We start from the raw sequence: 19963 nt of genomic DNA, 5'->3' as shown, positions 1-19963 counted from the left end.
GAACCTCTTTCTTCGGTCATGTCAGGGACATACTAGTCGGCCGGCCTAGGTCTGCTCTTTCAGTAACCGTCAGTTTGTTCTCTGTATTCATCCGTCTGATTCTTCTCCTTCTATATTCTAACCTCAATTTTAGCACTTAAGTTTCTTATGTCTTCTCAGAGACGTCAATTACCTCCTTACATTTTTTTATATGACCAGTCCCTTCATTTCTCTTTTATATACAATGAGACCTCTTTCTCTTATCCTTGGTATAAAACACTAGGTTAACCCCCATGTTATAGGCTCACATAGTATCCTTAACTTTTTCAGAGTGATTATTAAAATTATAATTCATGCATTTTTCTCAACATTTTCATTGAATGTCTATTATATGTGAAGCATTAATCTTGGTGGATTCAGCAAGGAATAAAACAGACATTATAGTGGGAAGGACAGACAATATGCTGGATAAATAAGCCAAGTGTACGGTATATTTCTCAATGAGAAGAATTAAGGAGAAAAGGTATGAAATAGAGATGATTATAATTAATTATTTCCATAATTATTTGATGGATGCTTATCTTCCCCATGAGACTCAAATGCTGTGTCAGTTATATTCAGAGCCGTATCTCCAGGACTTGGAAGGACATGACTTGTAGTATGTACTCAGTAAATATTCACTGGATAAAGTGAAATGCATAGAGAAAAACATTTTGAAAACACTTGGAATCATTAACAGCATGATTGATACTTATTGTTTTGTTCAGCCAGTCAAGAAGAGTATATTCCAAGGATAATCCTTGGAAGAGGTTCAGAAAGGGAGCAAGGAAAGGAATCAATATTAGTCGAGTCCTAGTAGGTGAAAGAGCAGACCTAGGCTGGCCGACTACATTTTGTTCTGTGTCTCCATCTTGTTCTGTATCCTCCTTCTTGAGTGACTATGTCCCCAACATGGCCACAGAAAGAAATTCCCACTCAAACCTCAGACCACGCCTCCTCCCCTTGAGTAACTTCCCACTCACCCGTTCAAACTTCCAGTTCAAACTTCCCGTTCAAACCACGCCTGGCGACCTGCGTAACGGGACTCTGACCCAATCGGCTAAGGCCACAACCATTACCCCACCAACCGCCCCTAGATCCCTATAAAACCTTTGTGCTTTTGAAACCCTCCTTCTCTCTCCGGCATCTCACTGCTGTGTCGGTGCAGGTAGGGGATTGAGATCGAGCTAGCTCGAATAAAGGCTCTTTGCTTTTGCATCAGACTCCGCTCCCTGGTGGCCTTTGGGGATCACAAATTCTGGGCATAACAGTAAGTTCTGGAACTGCCCTGGGTGCTACATATTTACTATCACATTTAGTCCTTTAACAGCTGGAGCTGTTCTTTCATTTTAAAATGAAGGACTGAAATTATTTTTTCAGTGGTTTATTAATGATTATCCTTTAACTAGATGAGCAATTTTAATTGTCATTTCCATCTTTACTGTCATTTCTTGCCAGATAAGTTTTTAGCTCTGAACTTTTCAGTTAAAATTATGACGCTCGATTTCCTCATATTTAGACTTCCCTATTTCCAGCCTGACAAATGTTTATATAACATTTGCTTTAATTAAAGTAGAAAATGTAGAGCTCAGTCAGAAGAGTGTGAAACACTTGATCTCAGTGTCATGGGTTCAAGCCCCACATTGGGTGTAGAGATTACTGAAACAAATAAAATGTAATACATAAAAATTAAAAAGTAAAGTGGAGGGGCGCCTGGGTGGCTCAGTCGGTTAAACGGCCGACTTGGGCTCAGGTCATGATCTCACGGTCTGTGAGTTCGAGCCTCGCGTCGGGCTCTGTGCTGACAGCTCAGAGCCTGGTGCCTATTTCAGATTCTGTGTCTCCCTCTCTCTGACCCTCCCCCGTTCATGCTCTGTCTCTCTCTGTCTCAAAAATAAATAAACGTTAAAAAAAAAAAGTAAAGTGGAAAGTGTAGTACTTGTAAATGTGAACACAAAGAAAATTCCCACTCTCTTCTAGAGATAAATAACGTTTATTATCTCTAGAGAGAGATAAATAAATAATGTTTATTTATTTTTGAGAGAGAGACAGACAGAGTGTGAGTGGGGGAGAGGGGCAGAGAGAGAAGGAGACAAAGAATCTGAAGCAAGTTTCACGCTCTAAGCTGTCAGCACAGCTCCACCTGGGGCTCAAACTCACAAACCATTAGATCATGACCTGAGCCGAAGTCAGAGGCTTAACTGACTGAGCCACCCAGGTACCCCTCATAACCAAATTTTAAGGACTATAGCCTGAAACCAACTTTTCCATTGTTCTGATTAAGCTATCCATCTTCATATCCAGATCAGGAAGCTAAATGATAGTTGAACATTATAATTATATCATAGTGTTGATGAAGGTAAAAAAAAAAAAAGTTGGCAAGATTAAGGAAATGCTCAGCCACAGATAGTATATGGGATTTCCCCTAATCTCACATCATTCTGGCTTTGTTAATGTATACAGAGTTCAAGGAGTTGATGTGTGAGGTCACTTCATGAAGCAATAGTTTATTATGAGTATTCTTGGAAGAATAAAGAAGGTTGGAGATGATACAGGGGATACTGGAATTTTTTGAAAGAAAGATGTTGGCATCTGACTGTAATGTGTGAAGAGGTCAGAGTTAGTAATCTATATGGGCGGTTTATCATGATGCTGGAAGTGATAAAGCAGTACAGGAAGTATGTGTATAAACATGTTTTATTGCCTTACATTTACTTGCATACCTGAGAACGTGCCATTTGTCTTTTTCTTCAGAGAGTAAGAACTCCCTAGTATGGTTTGGGGTTTTGACTTTTTGGCATACAAAATATTTTTGTTTGAGAAGGGAACTGTCTCCTCGGTGGTATCTTTAAAGGGCCAAGAGCCCTCCAGGGTAATATGCTCAAAACTGTGAGTTCTAAGAAAGCAAGGGGGGGTCATGTTCAATCATTTCTTTGTATTTCTACCTCATAGAACAGTGTTGACATAGGGTAACAACCTAATATATATTTGTTAAGTTAATGATTAACGTTCTGTGATTCAGTTGTTCTCAAAGTGTGGTCTGGGGAACCCTGGACATACATGTGATTAAAATCATGTATAGATAAAAGATTCATTAAAACTGCAAGACAAGGGGCGCCTGGGTGGCTCAGTCATTTAGGCCTTTGACTTCCGCTCAGGTCAAGATCTCATGGTTTGTGAGTTCAGAGCCCTGTGTCAGGCTCTGTGCTGACAGCTTAGAGCCCAGAGCCTGCTTCAGATTCTGTCTTCCTTTCTCACTCCTTCTCCCTCACTCATGCTCTGGATCTCTGTTTCTCTTTCTTTATTTCTCAAAATAAATAAATTTTTTTTTTTTTAAAAAGTGCAAGGCAAACCAATGGATTTTAATATAACACTAAGAAAAGTTCATTGATGTGGAGCATTGCAGCTCACCTTTCAGAAGCTACCGTTTATCAAGTTTTAGTGTAACATCGAATAATATCTGCAATTATCTGAAAAGGGTATTAAAATAACTCTCCCCTTCCTAACTGCATATCTAACTGTGAGACACTGTGAGACACTGTGAGAAACTGTGAGACACAGTTTTCTTCATGTACCACAACCAAACAATATATCACAATAAATTGAATGAAGAAGGTGATTTAAGAATATGACTGTCATTTATTAAGCCAGACCTTAATGAGATTTGAAAAATAGAAAATAATGCCTCTCTTCTCACCAAACATTTTTGTGGAGAATATTTTTCATAAAAATGTGGTATTATTTTTTAAAGTTTATTTATTTTTAGAGAGTGGGTGCAGAGAAAGAGGGAGATGGAGAGAGAACCTCAGGCAAGCTCCACACAGCCAGTGCAGAGCCTGATGCAGGGCTCGAACTCACAAATCACGAGATCATGACCTGAGCCAAAGTTGGACGCTTAACTGAGTGAGCCACCCAAGGTACCCCCAAATGTGGTATTTTTCATAAAGTATGTTATTTATGTCAATATGTCATGGACTTATTTCTATTTTAAATGAATTAGTAAGAAATATTTTAAATATTTGTTTTTATTTTAATGTAGTAAAAAGTAAATTTTTTTCATATACACATATGTATATAAGTATCCCACATAAACAAAAGCATTTTTTTAATTACCCAATAATTTTTAAAAATAGAAAATTGTCCGACCAAAAAGTTTGAGAATTGCTAATGGAGGGCCCAAATAAGCTAACTATTTGCTTAGGCCCCAACCTAGGAGTTATCTCTGATTCCTCACTTCTCATTCTCTACATATAATCAATCTGCAACATCTACAGGCTCTATCTTACATTCATTCTCTTTCACTGTTCACAGCATCCATTGCTAACATCTTGGTCCAAGTCAACAATATCTCTCTGTGAATGATTGTAATAGCCTCCAACTTTGCATAACCTGTCTGTACTCTTGACTCCAGAGAGTTTATGCTTTTTTTTTTTTTTTTTTACTTTTTTGTTTTTTAGAGGTATAGTTGACACATGATGTTATATTCATTTCAAGCATACAGCATAGTAATTTGAAGAATTTATTTTGTATACAACAGCCAAAGTGGCCTTTTGAAGACGTAAAGTAGGTTGTTTTACTTCTCTGTTTAAGACATTCCAGTGGAGGGGTGGGGGCTGGTTACCTCAGTCAGTTAAGCAACCGACTCTTGATTTCAGCTCAGATCATGATCTCAGTCATGAGAGTGAGTACCACATTGGGCTCCAAGCTGGGCGTGAAGCCTGCTTAAGATTCTCTCTCTCCCCCTCTCTCTTTCTCTCACTCTCTCTTTCTCTCACTCTCTCACTCCCTCTCTCTCTTTCTCTCACTCTCTCTTTTCCTCTCTCTCTCTCTCTCCCTCTGCCCCCCCCCACTCTGTCTCATTAAAAAAAAAGTGTTTAAATAAATTTTAAAAAAGACATTCCAATGGCTTCCCATCACCCTCACAATGATATCCAAACTTTCAATTACCTACGTATCCTTGCATCATATGCTGACTTCTCACCACATATCACTCTACTCCTTTGACACCATGATCCAGCCACAATGGATGTTTGTTGTCAACTCTTTCCCATCATTCGGATCTCTGTTCAAATGCCACCTCCTCAGTGAAGGCCTTCTTGATCTTGCTTACCCCAATTGTTCCCTATCCCTTGATTTATTTTTACTCTCTAATCTCTTAAACATTCATATTTTCTTCACAGCATTTACTATCTTGAATATTATATTTATTTTTATTATCTCAGTCTTTGCTCTGGACTGTAAACTCCATGAAGTAAGGACTTTATTAGTCTTGCTTACCACAATATTCCTAGTGTTTAAATTAATATGTGGTACACAGTAAGTTCTCAATGAATACTTATTAAATAATAAATGGAGAGCAGGACATACAAACAAAACCATAACTATTGAATACACTGGGTATGATTAAATTAAATTATAGTATATTCATCCATACCAGTCACAATCCAGTGAGAAGAGAAAAAGTACAACAGTACAGAAACCCATGGGGGAGGGGAAGGAAAAAAAAAAAAAAGAGGTTAGAGTGGGAGAGAGCCAAAGCATAAGAGACTGTTAAAAACTGAGAACAAACTGAGGGTTGATGGGGGGTGGGAGGGAGGAGAGGGTGGGTGATGGGTATTGAGGAGGGCACCTTTTGGGATGAGCACTGGGTGTTGTATGGAAACCAATTTGACAATAAATTTCATATATTAAAAAAAAAAATGAACAGAGAAAAATGGTTAACCAGTTAAAGGTGGTTAACTACTAGAAGAAGGAGAGAAAACTATAAGAAGTAGAGAAGTAGCAGATGCATGAAACATTTATTATTCTCTGGGCTGAAGAAGAGGGAAGAAGGAAAGAAGAATCTAAAAGAGCTCTCCTCCTTCTGCCCATGACTGAGATTCAGACCTCTAGAGGGTGAGGCTGCCACAGGAACATGCAGCATGCTGATGGCAAGAAACTTGCGGAGGGAACTACAACTGGTCCCTAGACCAAAACTTCAGGGTGGCAGAAAACCTTAACGGAGCATCCATGCTGATATGTGCAGCTCCCAGTGCTGATATGAGCACTACTAGGCCTTTTCCAGGTCCATTAACTGGCTGCCATGCCAAAAACAGCACTCAGGAAGCAGGAAGAAAAATTCCTTCTTCCAACTCTGGCTTTGAGGTGTCTCTCCAGCACCCTCTATTGACAGAGCCTAAAATTGAGCCAGGTGTTAAAGGAAAAGTTTTTATTTATTTATTAAAAAAAAAAAAAAAATATATATATATATATATATATTTTTTTTTTTTTTTTGAAGAGCACAAGCAGGAGAGAGGCAGAGACGGGGTTGAGGGGTACAGAGGACCTGAAGTGGGCTCTGCAGTGACAGGCTGATAGCAGCGAGCCTGATGTGGGGCTCAAACTCATGAACCACTAGACAATGACCTGAGCCAAAGTCAGATGCTCAACTGACTGAGCCACCCAGGTGCCCCAAAGGAGAAATGTTTATAGCATCCAGGATCATAAAACAGGGCAAAGACGAGTGGTCTTGGACCTGAAAGGCAATGAACTGATAACTGGCACAGTATACTATGGAAGGAATATGCACCTATTAGAAAGAAAATGTTCTAGAATATATATAGCATGTCTCAATTTTGGGGAGCCAACTCACCAACATGATCCTATTTTTGTATGAACAAATAAGAAACATACCAACTGTTCACTGTGTGTATACCACAGGATAAAATGAGGAGCCAAAAGGGGTGAATAGTAATTTTACTGTAAACACACAGATGTATTGAATTGCAACAATGAGCACATATTACTTTGGAAATAACTGCAAAATGTACAGACATCATTTTTTACCAGCACCCCTGCCTTCATACTGACAGGGTCCCAAAAGTTAGAAAGCATACTGTCCTCCTTTTGAAAGCATCTTGCTTGGTCCGTGAGAATTGAAGTGGTCTCACTGACCAGTTCTGACCAACGATATGTAGCAGTAATTGGCTTGGGAAAGGAAGGATCCTAAGAAAACTCTCTGTTCTTAAAAAGAGATCCATGGAAAAAGATATTCCTTTTTCCACCTCTAGGCCACTGGTATGTGAAGATGTATTGCTGGGAGCTTAATTAATCTCTTATGATGATGAACTAGCCCAGCCTCTGAGCATGACAAAACCAAAAGATGGCAGTACTCTGGATCCCTGAGTACTTATTTTAGCCACAGATTTAACCATCTCCTTATAGCCATGTGGCTTCTAGATGCCTTGCTATGTAAGATAAAAAGTGCTCTTAAGTTTAATTCACTTTTAGGTGGACTTTCTGTTACTTGAAAGTGAAAATATTTTCTCTTATGACAATCATGCATATGGGCCTTTTCTGTACATTGACTATACAGATAAAGCTTATTTCATGTTTCACTCTGTATGTGAAACAATAATACCAGTAGTGATAGCTAATATTTATCGTTTTGTATATCTATGTGATAAATGCTTTTTTATTGAGATATAATTGACATATACCACTATGTTAGTTTCAAGTGTCCAATATAAAGATTCAATGTTTTTGTGCAAAATGATCACCACGGTGTCTTAACATCATAACCATACCATTACAAAAATACTGTTTCTTATGATGAGGACTTTTAAGATTTATTCTCTTAACAACTTTTATATATAAAATACAGTATTATTAACTACAGTCACCATGCTACATATTATGTCCCCATAACCTATTTATTTTATATCTGGAAGTTTGTACCTTTTGACACCTCTCATTCATTTCTCCCACCTCATCCTGCCTAAGGCATCCACCAGTCCATTCTTTGTATCTATGGACTTGGTTCTTGTTTTGTCTGCTTTTGTTTTTTATTTAGTGTTTTTAGATTCCACATATAAGTGAGATCATATGGTATTTGTCTTTTTCTGTCTGATTTATTTCACTGAGCATAATCTCCTCAAAGTCCATCCATTTTGTTGTAAATGGCAAGATTTTATTCTTTCTTTATGGTTGGATAGTATTATAGGTGCTATAAATACATTATTTCATGAAGTTCTCACAAGAACACCGATATGAGTATACTTTGTAATTGGGTTACATAGTTGGAAACATAATCTATATCTTGAAAAGTCTCACAAATCAGTGAGCAGATAAACACACTATAATAATATAGTATGACAAGGGTTATAGTAGACTATGTACCCTTCTATGCCCATCACCTTTTGGATGGACTAATTTCTCTTAGTTCATATTTTAGAGGACGCTGATTCTATCCCATACCCCACCACCAAGAGTGGGTATGTGACCTACGCCTGGTCAGTCAGGTTATCTTTGTCCTAACCAGTGTGAGTGTTCAGTAAAATAGGCAAGTGGCTATAGCTAGTTCAATGAGAAACTATCCTAGGACTTTTCATGGAAATCTTAAGAAAGCAGCTGATGACCTTCTTTGCCACCATGCAGTGATAGCCTACTTGAGAGTACGGCCAACACAGAAAAATAAAGATGGAGAAAAATACATGGACTCCTGAGGATATTTGTTAAGCTGCTATATTCAGATATGCTTTAAAATTTATTTCTTGGGCTTTCCACTGACTTTAACTTAATGCATTCTCTTTAGTTCCCCCTTCCCTATTTTTAACTCTGTTTTGGGTTTAGTTTTGGAACTTGCAAACAAGAGATATGATGTGACAAATGTAGGCAAAGATCTATGGATTCCCACAGGAAGTTTGCCTTTTTTATTCTGGGTAATATGGTTAAGGAAGTTCTAATAAAATATATCTTGGTAGAAATGATACTGAGGTGTTTTCAAAGAAGAAATGATTAAGCTAAGAAGAAAGGAGAAAGAAAGTAATGGGACCGTGTGGAAAGAGAGAATATAGTATGTTCACAAAACTACAAGTTGTTGAGTATGACCAGATCTTAGGATGCCTGTGGCATTTAGAGAGAAGATAAGATTGGGAAGGTAGGCAGGGGCCAGATTTTGTGCAGCCTTAGGTTTGGGTTTTATCTCGGAGTTGATGGGGAGTTATTGATTTGTGTATTAGAAAGTTTTTTATGGTGTGCCTGAGTGGCTCAGTCAGTTAAGCCTCCAACTTGAGGTCATGATCTCACAGTTCGTGGGTTCAAGCCCTGTGTTGGGCTCTGTGCTGACAGCTCAGAGCCTGGAGCCTGCTTCAGATTCTGTGTCTCCCTCTCTCTCTGTCCTTACCCTGTTCACACTCTGTCTATCAAAAATAAATAAACATTAAACAAATTTTTTATAAGTTATGATGGAGTTGGGGAGGGTATGTTGGAAGAGATAAAACTAAAGGCAGATCCAATGAGATTATGATAGGAATCTAAATAAGAAGGGAAAAATCCCTAAAGTAATAGTTAGGAACCACTTAATGAATAAAATTGGCAGGGCTTAAAGATCAATGGATATGGGAAATGAGGTAGAGAGAAAAATTCTAGAAGGACTCCATGTTTTTTATTTTAGCAACTAGTAGTGCCATTTGCCAAAAGGGGAGAGCATAGAGGATAAGAGAGTTTGTGGAGTCTCATGATGAGTTAAAACTGGCATTCAGGGGACAAAGACCTGTTTAGAGTCAAAGGTTAGGATGCCAAAAGGTAGAGATATTAATTGAGGACTTGACCAAGGAAGAGATGATCAGGATAAGTGTATAGATCGAGAAGAGAGAGGAACTCAGGATGAAATTCTGTGGAGAATCAAGTTTAAATGGTGAGTTTCCAAAATACACAAAAAGGAATTGCAGATAAAAGGAGAACAGGAACAGTGTGGTTTCACAAAAGGCAAAGTAAAAGCTCCAAGCAAAGAGTGGGGAAAAGTGGCAAAATATATGCTGCCAAGAAATTCAGGCAAGATGCCTGAAAATCATCCCTTGGGTTAGTAAATGGATTCATTTGTGACTATCACTGAAACTTTCATTGGAGTGATTGGGGCCAAGCCCTAAGTGCTCTGGCTTGAAAAGAATGTGAAAGTGGGTAATTTAAGACACTAAGATTGCTTTATTTTATGTTTTTAATTTTTTAATGTTTATTTTTGAGAGAAGAGAGAGACAGGGTGCAAGTGGGGGAGGAGCAGAGAGAGAGGGAGACACAGAATCTGAAGCAGGCCCCAGGCTCTGAGCTGTCAGCACAGAGCCTGACATGGGGCTTGAACTCAGGAACTTGGAGATTATGACCTAAGCTGAAGTCAGAGGCTTAACTGACAGAGTCACCCAGGCACCCTGAGACTATGATTGTTTTAAAGTAGGAAGCAAATGATTGGTCAGAAACTAGAAGAAGATGTAGGGATCGAGGTCTTCTATATCTCTCTGTGTCTGTCTCTGTCTCTCTATCTTTCAACATTCTATGGAAGAGATTTGACTTATTTAAACACTGAGGGGCAAAAGCTGGGTGAAAAGAGGGGCTGATATTAATGATGAACAGATCTAAATGGTGGAACAAGTTTCTGAGAGAGGGTTGAGAGATTAATCTCAGACTAAAGGAAGTTTCCTCGTATTGAATGAAAGAGATGCAGATACATGTTGGAGGTGGGGAAGGAAGTGGCGAGTGTTGCTGTCTTGGGTTTCAACTTGAAGTAACAGCACTCTTAAGATCTGCTATTCATTGTGATGGTAATTATAGGCAAAAATAATAAAAGGTTATTTTCATTCCAATGCAAGAATACATTATAAATATGCAAAACACTTTATATTCAAAAGTTACTTGCAGAGATGAAATGACAGATGTACTGTTAAAAGAAGGTAGAAGAAAAATCTTCAGTGATAAGTAAGGCATTTATTTAGTAACTTCTAGGACTGATGAAATTATTGAAAAGTTTTAGAAATTTATTCCAATTGGCAGCTAACTAGAATAACTGAACCTGAGCAGTGAAATTTTGGTAAGTATGCAGATTTCTTCCCATAAAACATAATTAAACTTATTATTTTGAAATAAACTGTGGAAACATTTTGAGGTCTCTATATCCTATAAAAGGAATGAACGGTTACCCATAAAACATCCTTTAAAAGTTACAGTGCTTTGAATGAGAGAAAAGTCTGTGATGGTTTTGGCTAATATCGGCATTACCCAGGCTCATTAGCAATTTTATTCATCAGCCACGATGACAAATGCCACTGTCTAGTTAAAAAAAAAAAAAAATTCCCGAATTAGAAATCTATGCTTTCATTGGGGATATTTAGAAAAACACAATGTTGGTTTAGTTGGCCGTTCTTAAAAGTGTATATCAAAAATCTTTTTTTTTCAATTGTGATTGGAATAAGGAAAATATCTAGCCAAGGTTTTACTTTCATGAATATAATTTATTTAAATTGCCAGTTCTGCTATGCTTGTCAAAATCATTATTTGTTGATTGAGAGAGTAAAAAAAAAAAAAAAAAAAAAAAGAGTGGGGGAGGGGCAGCGGGAGAGGAAGAGAGAGACAATCCTAAGCAGGCTCCATCCCCAGCATGAAGCCCAGCATGGAGCTCAATCCCATGACTGTGAGAGATGGTGACCTGAACTGAAATCAAGAGTAAGACACTTAATGGACTGAGCCGCCCAGGCACCACCCCCCCCCAATTTATTTTTATATAGTCATTTTCTCCTACTTATTTTATTTTTAAATGCTCATTGAAAATTTTAAACTATGTAAATATATAAACACATGATTTGTAAAACTTCAAATTGTGCATGTGTGTGTATAGAGAGAGGGGAAGAATGAGAGCTATTATTTGTATATCTAATGCATAGTTTTAACATAGATGATCATGCTACATATTTTTTTCTGCAATTTGATTTTCCACTTAATATTATATAATGGATATAGTTTAATATTTTACCTCCTTATTTTTAAATGGCTACATAATTTGCTAGAAATTATTTTATCACTCTTTTGCATTATTAAAAAATTAATATATATTCACATTTAAAAGGGTGCCTGGCACATAGTAAGCATAAGCACTCTGTGTTGTGTTGTCAAAACTATTGTTATATTTTATTATTTTTATTAACATATTGCAGATGAGAAAGCACTGTTGGATTAGATGACAGGAATAATGTCACATGGTTAGTGGAGGAGGCAGAATTGGAACCCAGGACTTTAAACTTTTATAAGAGGCAATAGTAATACCTTGTGTCAAGTAAGAAGAAGAAAGAGGAAGAGGAGAAGGAGAAGAAGAAAGAGGAGGCCAGAGGAGGAAGAGGAGGGGGAGGAGGAGGAGAAGAAGAAGGAAGAGGGGAAGAAGAAAGAGGAGTGGAAGGAGAAATAGATGAAGAAATAAATGAAGAAAATGAAAGAAAAAGAAATCTAAACCATAGCATTGAGGGAAAAACAATTAACTGCCCAGTGGAGTCAGGAAAGGATTTCATGGGAGCTGGTGACTATTTCTCTGAGACTTAAAGGTTGACAAAGTACATGTACAGCCAGAGTGTTTTGAAGGAGGATAGAGGGCAATGGATGGGGGTTGTCAGGATGTGGTGAGAAGAGAGGGAGCTGATTTGATTGAGGGGCAAAAAGAAAGGTGGGGGAGAGTTTTGTGGGGAATTGACAGGGACTCCATAAGAGATGAGAGAAGATTCCAAACAGTGGGCAAGGTGGGGTTGGGCTTCACGGGTCCTGTGGAATTTGGGGCCAGCAGAATCCAACACAGGCCGAGAGACGGTCCAGAGCCAGGGCAGACAGGTGGTCTGCAGACACCAGTTTGGGAAAATACACTTGACCTAAAGCTGAATGTATTTTTAGAGAATTGTAGTTTCAGGATTTCAGACAAATTAATTTTCAGGACAGAGCCACTGTGAGTCTGTTAGAAGCAGACTCAGTGGCAAGTGTGATTCTGCAGCGTTTGGCCGATGAGACTCATGTTACAGACGAGACGCCTCTCCTGGAGCATGACGTGCTGTGGAGGAAACGTGGGCAGTCCATGGAAGGGGAAATGGTTAAGTGATCAAAAGCAGTTCACGACTTGTGCAATGCGAAGCCACTGTCACAGAAAACTCCAAATATGTTTTACTTTTTACACAGAGAATTGCACAAGGACGTCTCAGAAGGCTCCAACCGGACAACCGTAATCATCCTGACGTACCTGGATTCCTACCGCTTTTGCCTCCAACAGCACATTTGGAATATTTTATAAATCTGCCCCAGAGACAAAGAGGAAGCATTTTGTTGTGAAAATCTGGCTTTTTGTGATTGTACCAGGAACATGGCACACACATTTAATTCAAGAAACTAGTATCGTCTGGTAAAACATCTCTTATTTAGTAGAGATTCAGGGTTTTTAAAAAAAACATTTCTCTATGGGCTTAACTAATGATTCATTTGTTTATTTTTAGTGCATTTGTTTTTCCTCTAATTATTAATGATATACTCAGGTGTTGGCTCCTCACATCTCCTTTCTTTGTCAACAACAAAGGCAAGCCCAGCTTGCCTCAAGATGAGTTAAAATGTTCATTATTTGAGGGGCGCCTGGGTGGCTCAGTCGGTTAAGCGGCCGACTTCGGCTCAGGTCATGATCTCACTGTCCGTGAGTTCAAGCCCCGCGTCGGGTTCTGTGCTGCCAGCTCAGAGCCTGGAGCCTGTTTCGGATTCTGTGTCTCCCTCTCTCTGACCCTCCCCTGTTCATGCTCTGTGTCTCCCTGTCTCAAAAATAAATAAAATGTTAAAAAAAATTAAAAAAAAAATGTTCACTATTTGAGAGCCATTGATTTTGATGATTTTTCATCATAAAAGTTATACATGCAATATAAATGACATGTAAATTCCTTATACTTCACTGTGGCTTTTATACAACATAAAACCAAAATATTAAATCTATAAAAAGTAAATTCAAGCAAAATTTGAATCATTAATCAGGCAAACAATGTTGTGTTGTGCACAGTGGAAAATCGGTGCTGAGTGCTATGGTCCGACTCCTTTTGCATCTGACAGGCTTAGACTTCGTTAGGCCATCTTTAGACTCAATTCTGCGAGAACTTTTCTCACATTGTCTTACAGGGAGGTGACAGAGAATAATGGGTAAGGGCAGAGGCTCTAAAGCTGTATTGCCTGGGTAGTTTATTTTATTTTTAAAAGTTTGTGTGTTTGTGTGTTTGTGTGTTTGTTTAGAGAGTGTGAGCGGGAGAGGGGCAGAGAGAAAGGGAGAGAAAGAATCCCAAGCAGGCCCAGTGCTGTCAGCACAGAGCCTGACTCAGGACTTGATCCAGTGAACTCTGAGATCATGACCTGGACTGAAATCAAGAGTCAGATGCTTAACACTTAACAGACTGAGCCAACCGCCACCCAGGTGCCCCTCCTGGGTAGTTTAAATCCTGCTTTTGCTACCACTTACTGGCTCTATGACTTTAGGCAAGTTACTTAACCATTTTGTGATTTGGTTTACAAATCTGGAAAATGGGAACAATCACAGTCCCTACAGCACTGGGTTGTGATAATTCAGTGAGTTAGCACCCAAAGAACAGAACACAGAAAATATGCAATAAATACACTAGGCTGTGATGTCATTCGTCATACACATATAACTTATAACTTAATTTTCATAAGCCAGTGTGGTGACTTTGCAGTGTGTCAACTTGGCTAGCCTGAACTACATTTCCCAGAATGACCTTTCTTGAATATTTGTGGTTAGGTTAAGCCACAAAGGATAGTCTTGTGCAAGATTTGGAAGCCAGAAGTGAAGAAGCAATTATTTTGCAGCTCATATATGTTGTCATTTATAGGCTGGCTCACCCAACTTGTGTAAGCCAGGGGCTGGGCCTACAATTCTTCTACTTTTCCCCCTAGATCCTACTACAGTTTCTCTGACTCCTGGGACAGGCATGTTTATTTAGCTTCATGGTGAAGCCCCCTGACCACTCCAGGATTCCCAGACCACTAAGGGCAGAGGAACAAACACTGACATCAATTTCAGTCCATCCTTGCAAATTCCAGCTTGTGCCTGTGGTTCTAGCTAATTCTTGGCCTCCCTGACTTTGCATCCATCTTTTCTTCCTGACTGCCTGCCTCATAGATTTTATTTTATTTTATTTTTAGATTTATTTATTTTTAATAGACAGAGAGAGATAGAGCACAAGTGGGAAGGGGCAGAGAGAGAAGGAGACAGAATCCGAAGCAGGTTCCAGGGTCTGAGCTGTCAGCACAGAGCCTGACGTGGGGCTCGAACTCACAAACCTCGAGATCATGACCTGAGCCGAAGTCGGACACTTAACCGACTGAGTCACCCAGGCGCCCCTGCCTGCCTCATAGATTCTAAGCTCCAGCATCAATGGAAAGAAAACAGACTTATAGAGACTGCTTTTTTTTTTTTTTAATTTTTAATGTTTATTTATTTTTGAGACAGAGAGAGAGAGAGAGAGAGAGAGAGAGAGAGAGAGAGTGAGTGTGTGTGAGCAGGGGAGGGCCAGAGAGAGAGGGAGATACAGAATCTGAAGGAGGCTCCAGGCTCCGAACTGTCAGCACAGAGCCCGATGCAGTCTTGAACTCACGAGCTGTGAGATCATGACCTGAGCTGAAGTTGGAAGCTTAACCAACTGAGCCACCCAGGTGCCCTTAGAGACTGCTTTTTAACCAGCTCCCACAATTGTGTAAGGTCAAATCTCTATAACAAATTCAAAGATAGGTAGATAGACAGACATATAGATAGATCCCTAATGGCCTTGATTCTCTGATTGAACCCCTGTCTGATAAAGCCAGGAATAATTAAAATAGTTCCACTTTACAACAACATGATCATAAATACAAATGAAAACATGAACAATAAAAATACATGAACATCTGCTTATAAGATAATTTATAAAATTTGAATAAAATTATCTTTTAGATAATTTTAGTAAATAAAACTTGACAATTTAAAAAATTCTCAAAAGGTGTCCTAAATTGTATTTATTACCTTTGTAGAAGACATGTAGCCTTGAACTTTTCTTAAAAAGAATCATAAGATTCTTTGACTCTTTCTCAGTCTCCAAACTTACCTCCTGATTCAAAGGAATCCTACCTATCTCTCACTAACTTACTCATTCTTTATTCATTCAGTCATTTTAAAACATTTTTGAGTCTGAAATCCTGAAACTATGTATGTATGTGCTAGACATGGGGTTGTTGCTATGTATACAAAAACAAATAACTGTCTTTTGCCTAAAGGATCTGAGTAGTCTAAAGGAGAGAAAAGCAAGCAAACTAGCAATGACAGTATGGTGTGTTGAGTGCCATGATGGAGCTGTGCAAAGGACTCTCATGGAAGAGGCTGTCAACCCACAAAAGGAAACTGGAAAGAGCTTTCTAGAGAGAGAATATTTGAGTTGAATGTAAAAATATAAACAAGGGTTAGGCTGTAAAGGGGAAAGGTATTTCAGATAGAAGTACATGACTATGAAGTTCTGGAGGTTCATGGAAACATGGACGATTTGGGAAAATGCCTAGGATGGAATCATGAATTTCAAGGTCAGGAGCAGGATCAGGGTTAGAATCACAGCTGTGAAATTATTCTAACTCTGGAGATGGTTATAGTTATGAATGAGAAAATACATACTGAGCACAGAAGGAAGAAATTGTGGCCAAGGATGGCACTCAAGAGAGCCACCCCACTTTGCAAAATGAAAAGAATAAGAACGCTTGAAGTAAACAGAAAGGGCCAGAGAAGAGGCAGAAGAGAGTTAAGTTCTAAAATCCAAGGGAGGAGGGAAATATTTCAATCTAAAGAGAATGTGATCAACAATGTTAAATGCTGAAGAAAGCACAGGTTAACTATGGATTGTAAAGGGAAATCATGGGTTACAGGTGACCTTTCAGAGTGTACTTTCAGAAGAATAGAAAGCCATGAACAAGTGAGCCTGAATGGCCACCAAGAAAACCCAGAACTACTGATGTAGACAGGAGCTGGGAAAATATTTTATCTTGTCATGGAAGCATTCGTTTCCCTTCAAAATTTTCTGTGGTAGTCAATCTTTAACACAAATCTAAATCTGCTACAACCCTTATAAAAACCATTCAGTATCTCCCCAAAGCTTACAATATAAATTGTCTGTGTTTTCAATACCAGTTGCATACTTCCCTTTCTTGTAAAAGGATGATATAACCCACCATTGCCATGTGACTTACGGTGACTTCCATTGGATGAGTTTGTATCCCAGGCCATTATACTGGGCTTGTTCATATGACTTGCTTTGGCCAATGACATATAAGCAGATGAGATGTTTACTTCATCCAAGCAGAAGTTTTAAGGACCATTGTGTGTATCCAACTTCCTCCGAGAATTCCTGTCCCACATAAGGAATGCTCCTTAATCCTGGGTGATCTGAGGGGAAGACATGTGGAACAGAATCACGGCAGATGACCCACAGCCACTGATATGTAACATGAGGAAAATTTAATGTTTGTCATTAAGCCATTAATACGTTTTAGTTGCTTATCATTTCTGCAAAGCTAATTAATACATAATTTGGTAATGAATTTGGACCTAAATAAGAGAGTGGCTGATGCAGATTTATATCTAAGACTGATCACATTAGCAAGTTTTGAATATAAGATAATGCTTTTATGTAGGACGAAACATCTTTATAGCCCTCTGTGTCACTAGTTTTGGATCTTAAGTGTTTAGCTTTCATTACCATGTGGAATAAAAAGACAAGTTTATTCCCGTTTTTCTAGTGGGGTTTTACCCTCATACTCTTCTCTTGAGTAGTGACATTTCAACATGACCATTATTTAGTTATCATGGACATACAGATTTTTAAACCTATTTTGTAACTACAAAATTTAGGTATTTATCTTTTAAAATTACCATGTAATGTATGGGTGACTAGCAGAAAATTAATAATATATGACTGTTCTTAGGCTTTGCCCTTTTCATATACACTGGAGAAGGTTCTCACCTACTCTACATTTGGAGAGGGTTATGTAGAATCTGTAATTCCTCTTACTATTTGGGAAACAACATAAATGAAAATCAGAATTCTTATTATCCCACTCTTCTCGGAATATTGCAACTGTTCCCAACTGAACCATGTGGGTAATGGCTTCAATATGAATCAATATACATGTTAGCTTACTCCTTTGTGGCACTCAGCCCATCTCTGACATCCCTCATCCCTGAGCTTTACCTGAGCCACAGTTAGTCTCTCCTCCCATCTCCAAGCATAGCTTCACCTGCTCTCCTACCTATTCCTGACCCTATCTCCTTCCCAAATCTCACTCAATTTCACAAATTTAATCTATGTCTTAATGGTGAAATTCAAGAATGGGGTTTAGATGTGGGTAGAGATTAAGGTGTTTGTGGCATAAGTTATTGAATGATTTTTTTTAGTAGTGGGTTCCTTTTAAGGTTTTATCAAAATACAACATAAATTTCTTGTTACTATGTCAAAACTGTCATATCAAATACTTTTTTCTATTTCTTTCTGCTTTCCCATTTGTTACCATTTTTGATGAATCAGGGATACTTCTCTGTAATTTGAAATAAATCTTTAAAATAACATATGTGAGGTCTCTGTATTTTGTTCTTGGCCTCTTTGATGCCATTAATTGTGAGTTGGCCTGAGATGTAAAGCTTGGTAGAGAGCAGAGCCATTCAGATTGATCTCAGGACTGGTAAATCCCAACCAACAGTCTATAGATTTGTTTAAAAAAAAAAAAATATATATATATATATATATATATATTTTTTTTTAAGCAATAAAGTTCAAGGAATAGCCCAAGCAAATTATACTAAATATATGTACATATTTTCAGAGTCACACCATTTAAGACTCAGACTGAGAAAGGTTTTAGTTATCATTCTCCCTGAAACACCTATCTCTTGACGCCTTCTCCATCAAAACTGCCTCCCTTCTTTCCTTTCTTTCCTCTGTAGCCAAGCCAAGAATAAAATTCTAAGCAAGCTTCGTGTGAGTTAGAGTCTTTTTTTCCCAACAGAGCTTCTACAATTCTCTTGTCAGCTTGCCCAGCTTGGCATCGTTGTTCAGAAAAGTTGTGTTCCTTAGTTTGTCTATTTCTTAGTGACATAGAGGTATTAAAATCTAAACCCTAGGCTGGTGAACAATATTCATGCCTATTAAGTCCCAGTGCTGTGACTCCAGGTCTCTGAACTTGGCTGCAGTTAGTTTCAATCACTTGTCTGATTGTGAGCTCCCAGTTTATTACTCTTCCGCCACTGCTTATAAAATCATTTCAGAATCACTTTATAGATTCCTTGAGTGGTATCTCTCAGATTAAAAATGCTTCTTTCTCTGATTATAATATTTTATTGTTAACCCTCCCTAATTAGGGACATTTCATGTTATCTATCCTTTTTTGGGATATTCAGTAAAACTGGTATTGCCATTGCTATTTTAGGGCAGCCCCACTTTCAGTTGCTCCGCATGTTTATATGACCTACTTTATTTGTGCTTCATTAACAGAAGCCAGACCTGCTCGTATGCTCCTGAAGGAGATGCCAGGGCCCTTCTAGACTTGGTCTTAAGTTCATAGTCAAACAAACCTGGAGTTTTTCAGGGTAGACCATAATGACTCTTTCAGATTTTAAGTCCTTTTCTGAAATTCCATATCTATATGATACCAAAACAAACACTGATGCAGTGAATCAAGTAACTGGTTTATTCAGGAAAATTCCATTAGATTGCAGTTTTTACTTTCAAAATTATGGAAAAATTTTGACAAAATATTACACTGATCTTACTATGTATTTTGAGCATTTGGGGATCAAAATTACTGAAAATTCCCTGTCTAGTTTTCTGTCCATATAAACTAGATAAGAATGTTACTAAAGTTTTCCATGGAAATAGGAATTTCTCACTTTGATGCAATATGACTCAATGAATGTATTAGCTTTTCTTTCAGACCATCAATTTACTTTTTTTCTCCTGAGAAAGACTTGACTTTTTTCTTGATGGTAATTTTACTAATCAAACAATTTTTCTTTTTTTTCTTTTTTTTCTTTTTTTTCAATATATGAAATTTATTGTCAAATTGGTTTCCATACAGCACCCAGTGCTCATCACAAAAGGTGCCCTCCTCA

At 38.2% G+C, this 19963-nt stretch overlaps 1 long non-coding RNA gene across 1 annotated transcript; it reads left to right on the top strand.

The window, feature by feature from the left end:
- The first annotated feature begins 1140 nt into the window (after positions 1–1140).
- Positions 1141–18543, top strand: LOC132686118 (uncharacterized). Its single transcript, XR_009613452.3, has 3 exons — positions 1141–1288; positions 3785–3935; positions 12979–18543. It is a non-coding gene; the product is annotated as an uncharacterized LOC132686118 (long non-coding RNA).
- The last annotated feature ends 1420 nt before the right edge of the window (positions 18544–19963 follow it).

The sequence above is a fragment of the Panthera onca genome, chromosome F1, assembly GCF_046562875.1.
Source record: "Panthera onca isolate mPanOnc1 chromosome F1, mPanOnc1 haplotype 2, whole genome shotgun sequence".
NCBI classification, from domain to species: Eukaryota; Metazoa; Chordata; class Mammalia; order Carnivora; family Felidae; genus Panthera; species Panthera onca.
This window is presented reverse-complemented; position numbering and strand designations above follow the sequence as displayed.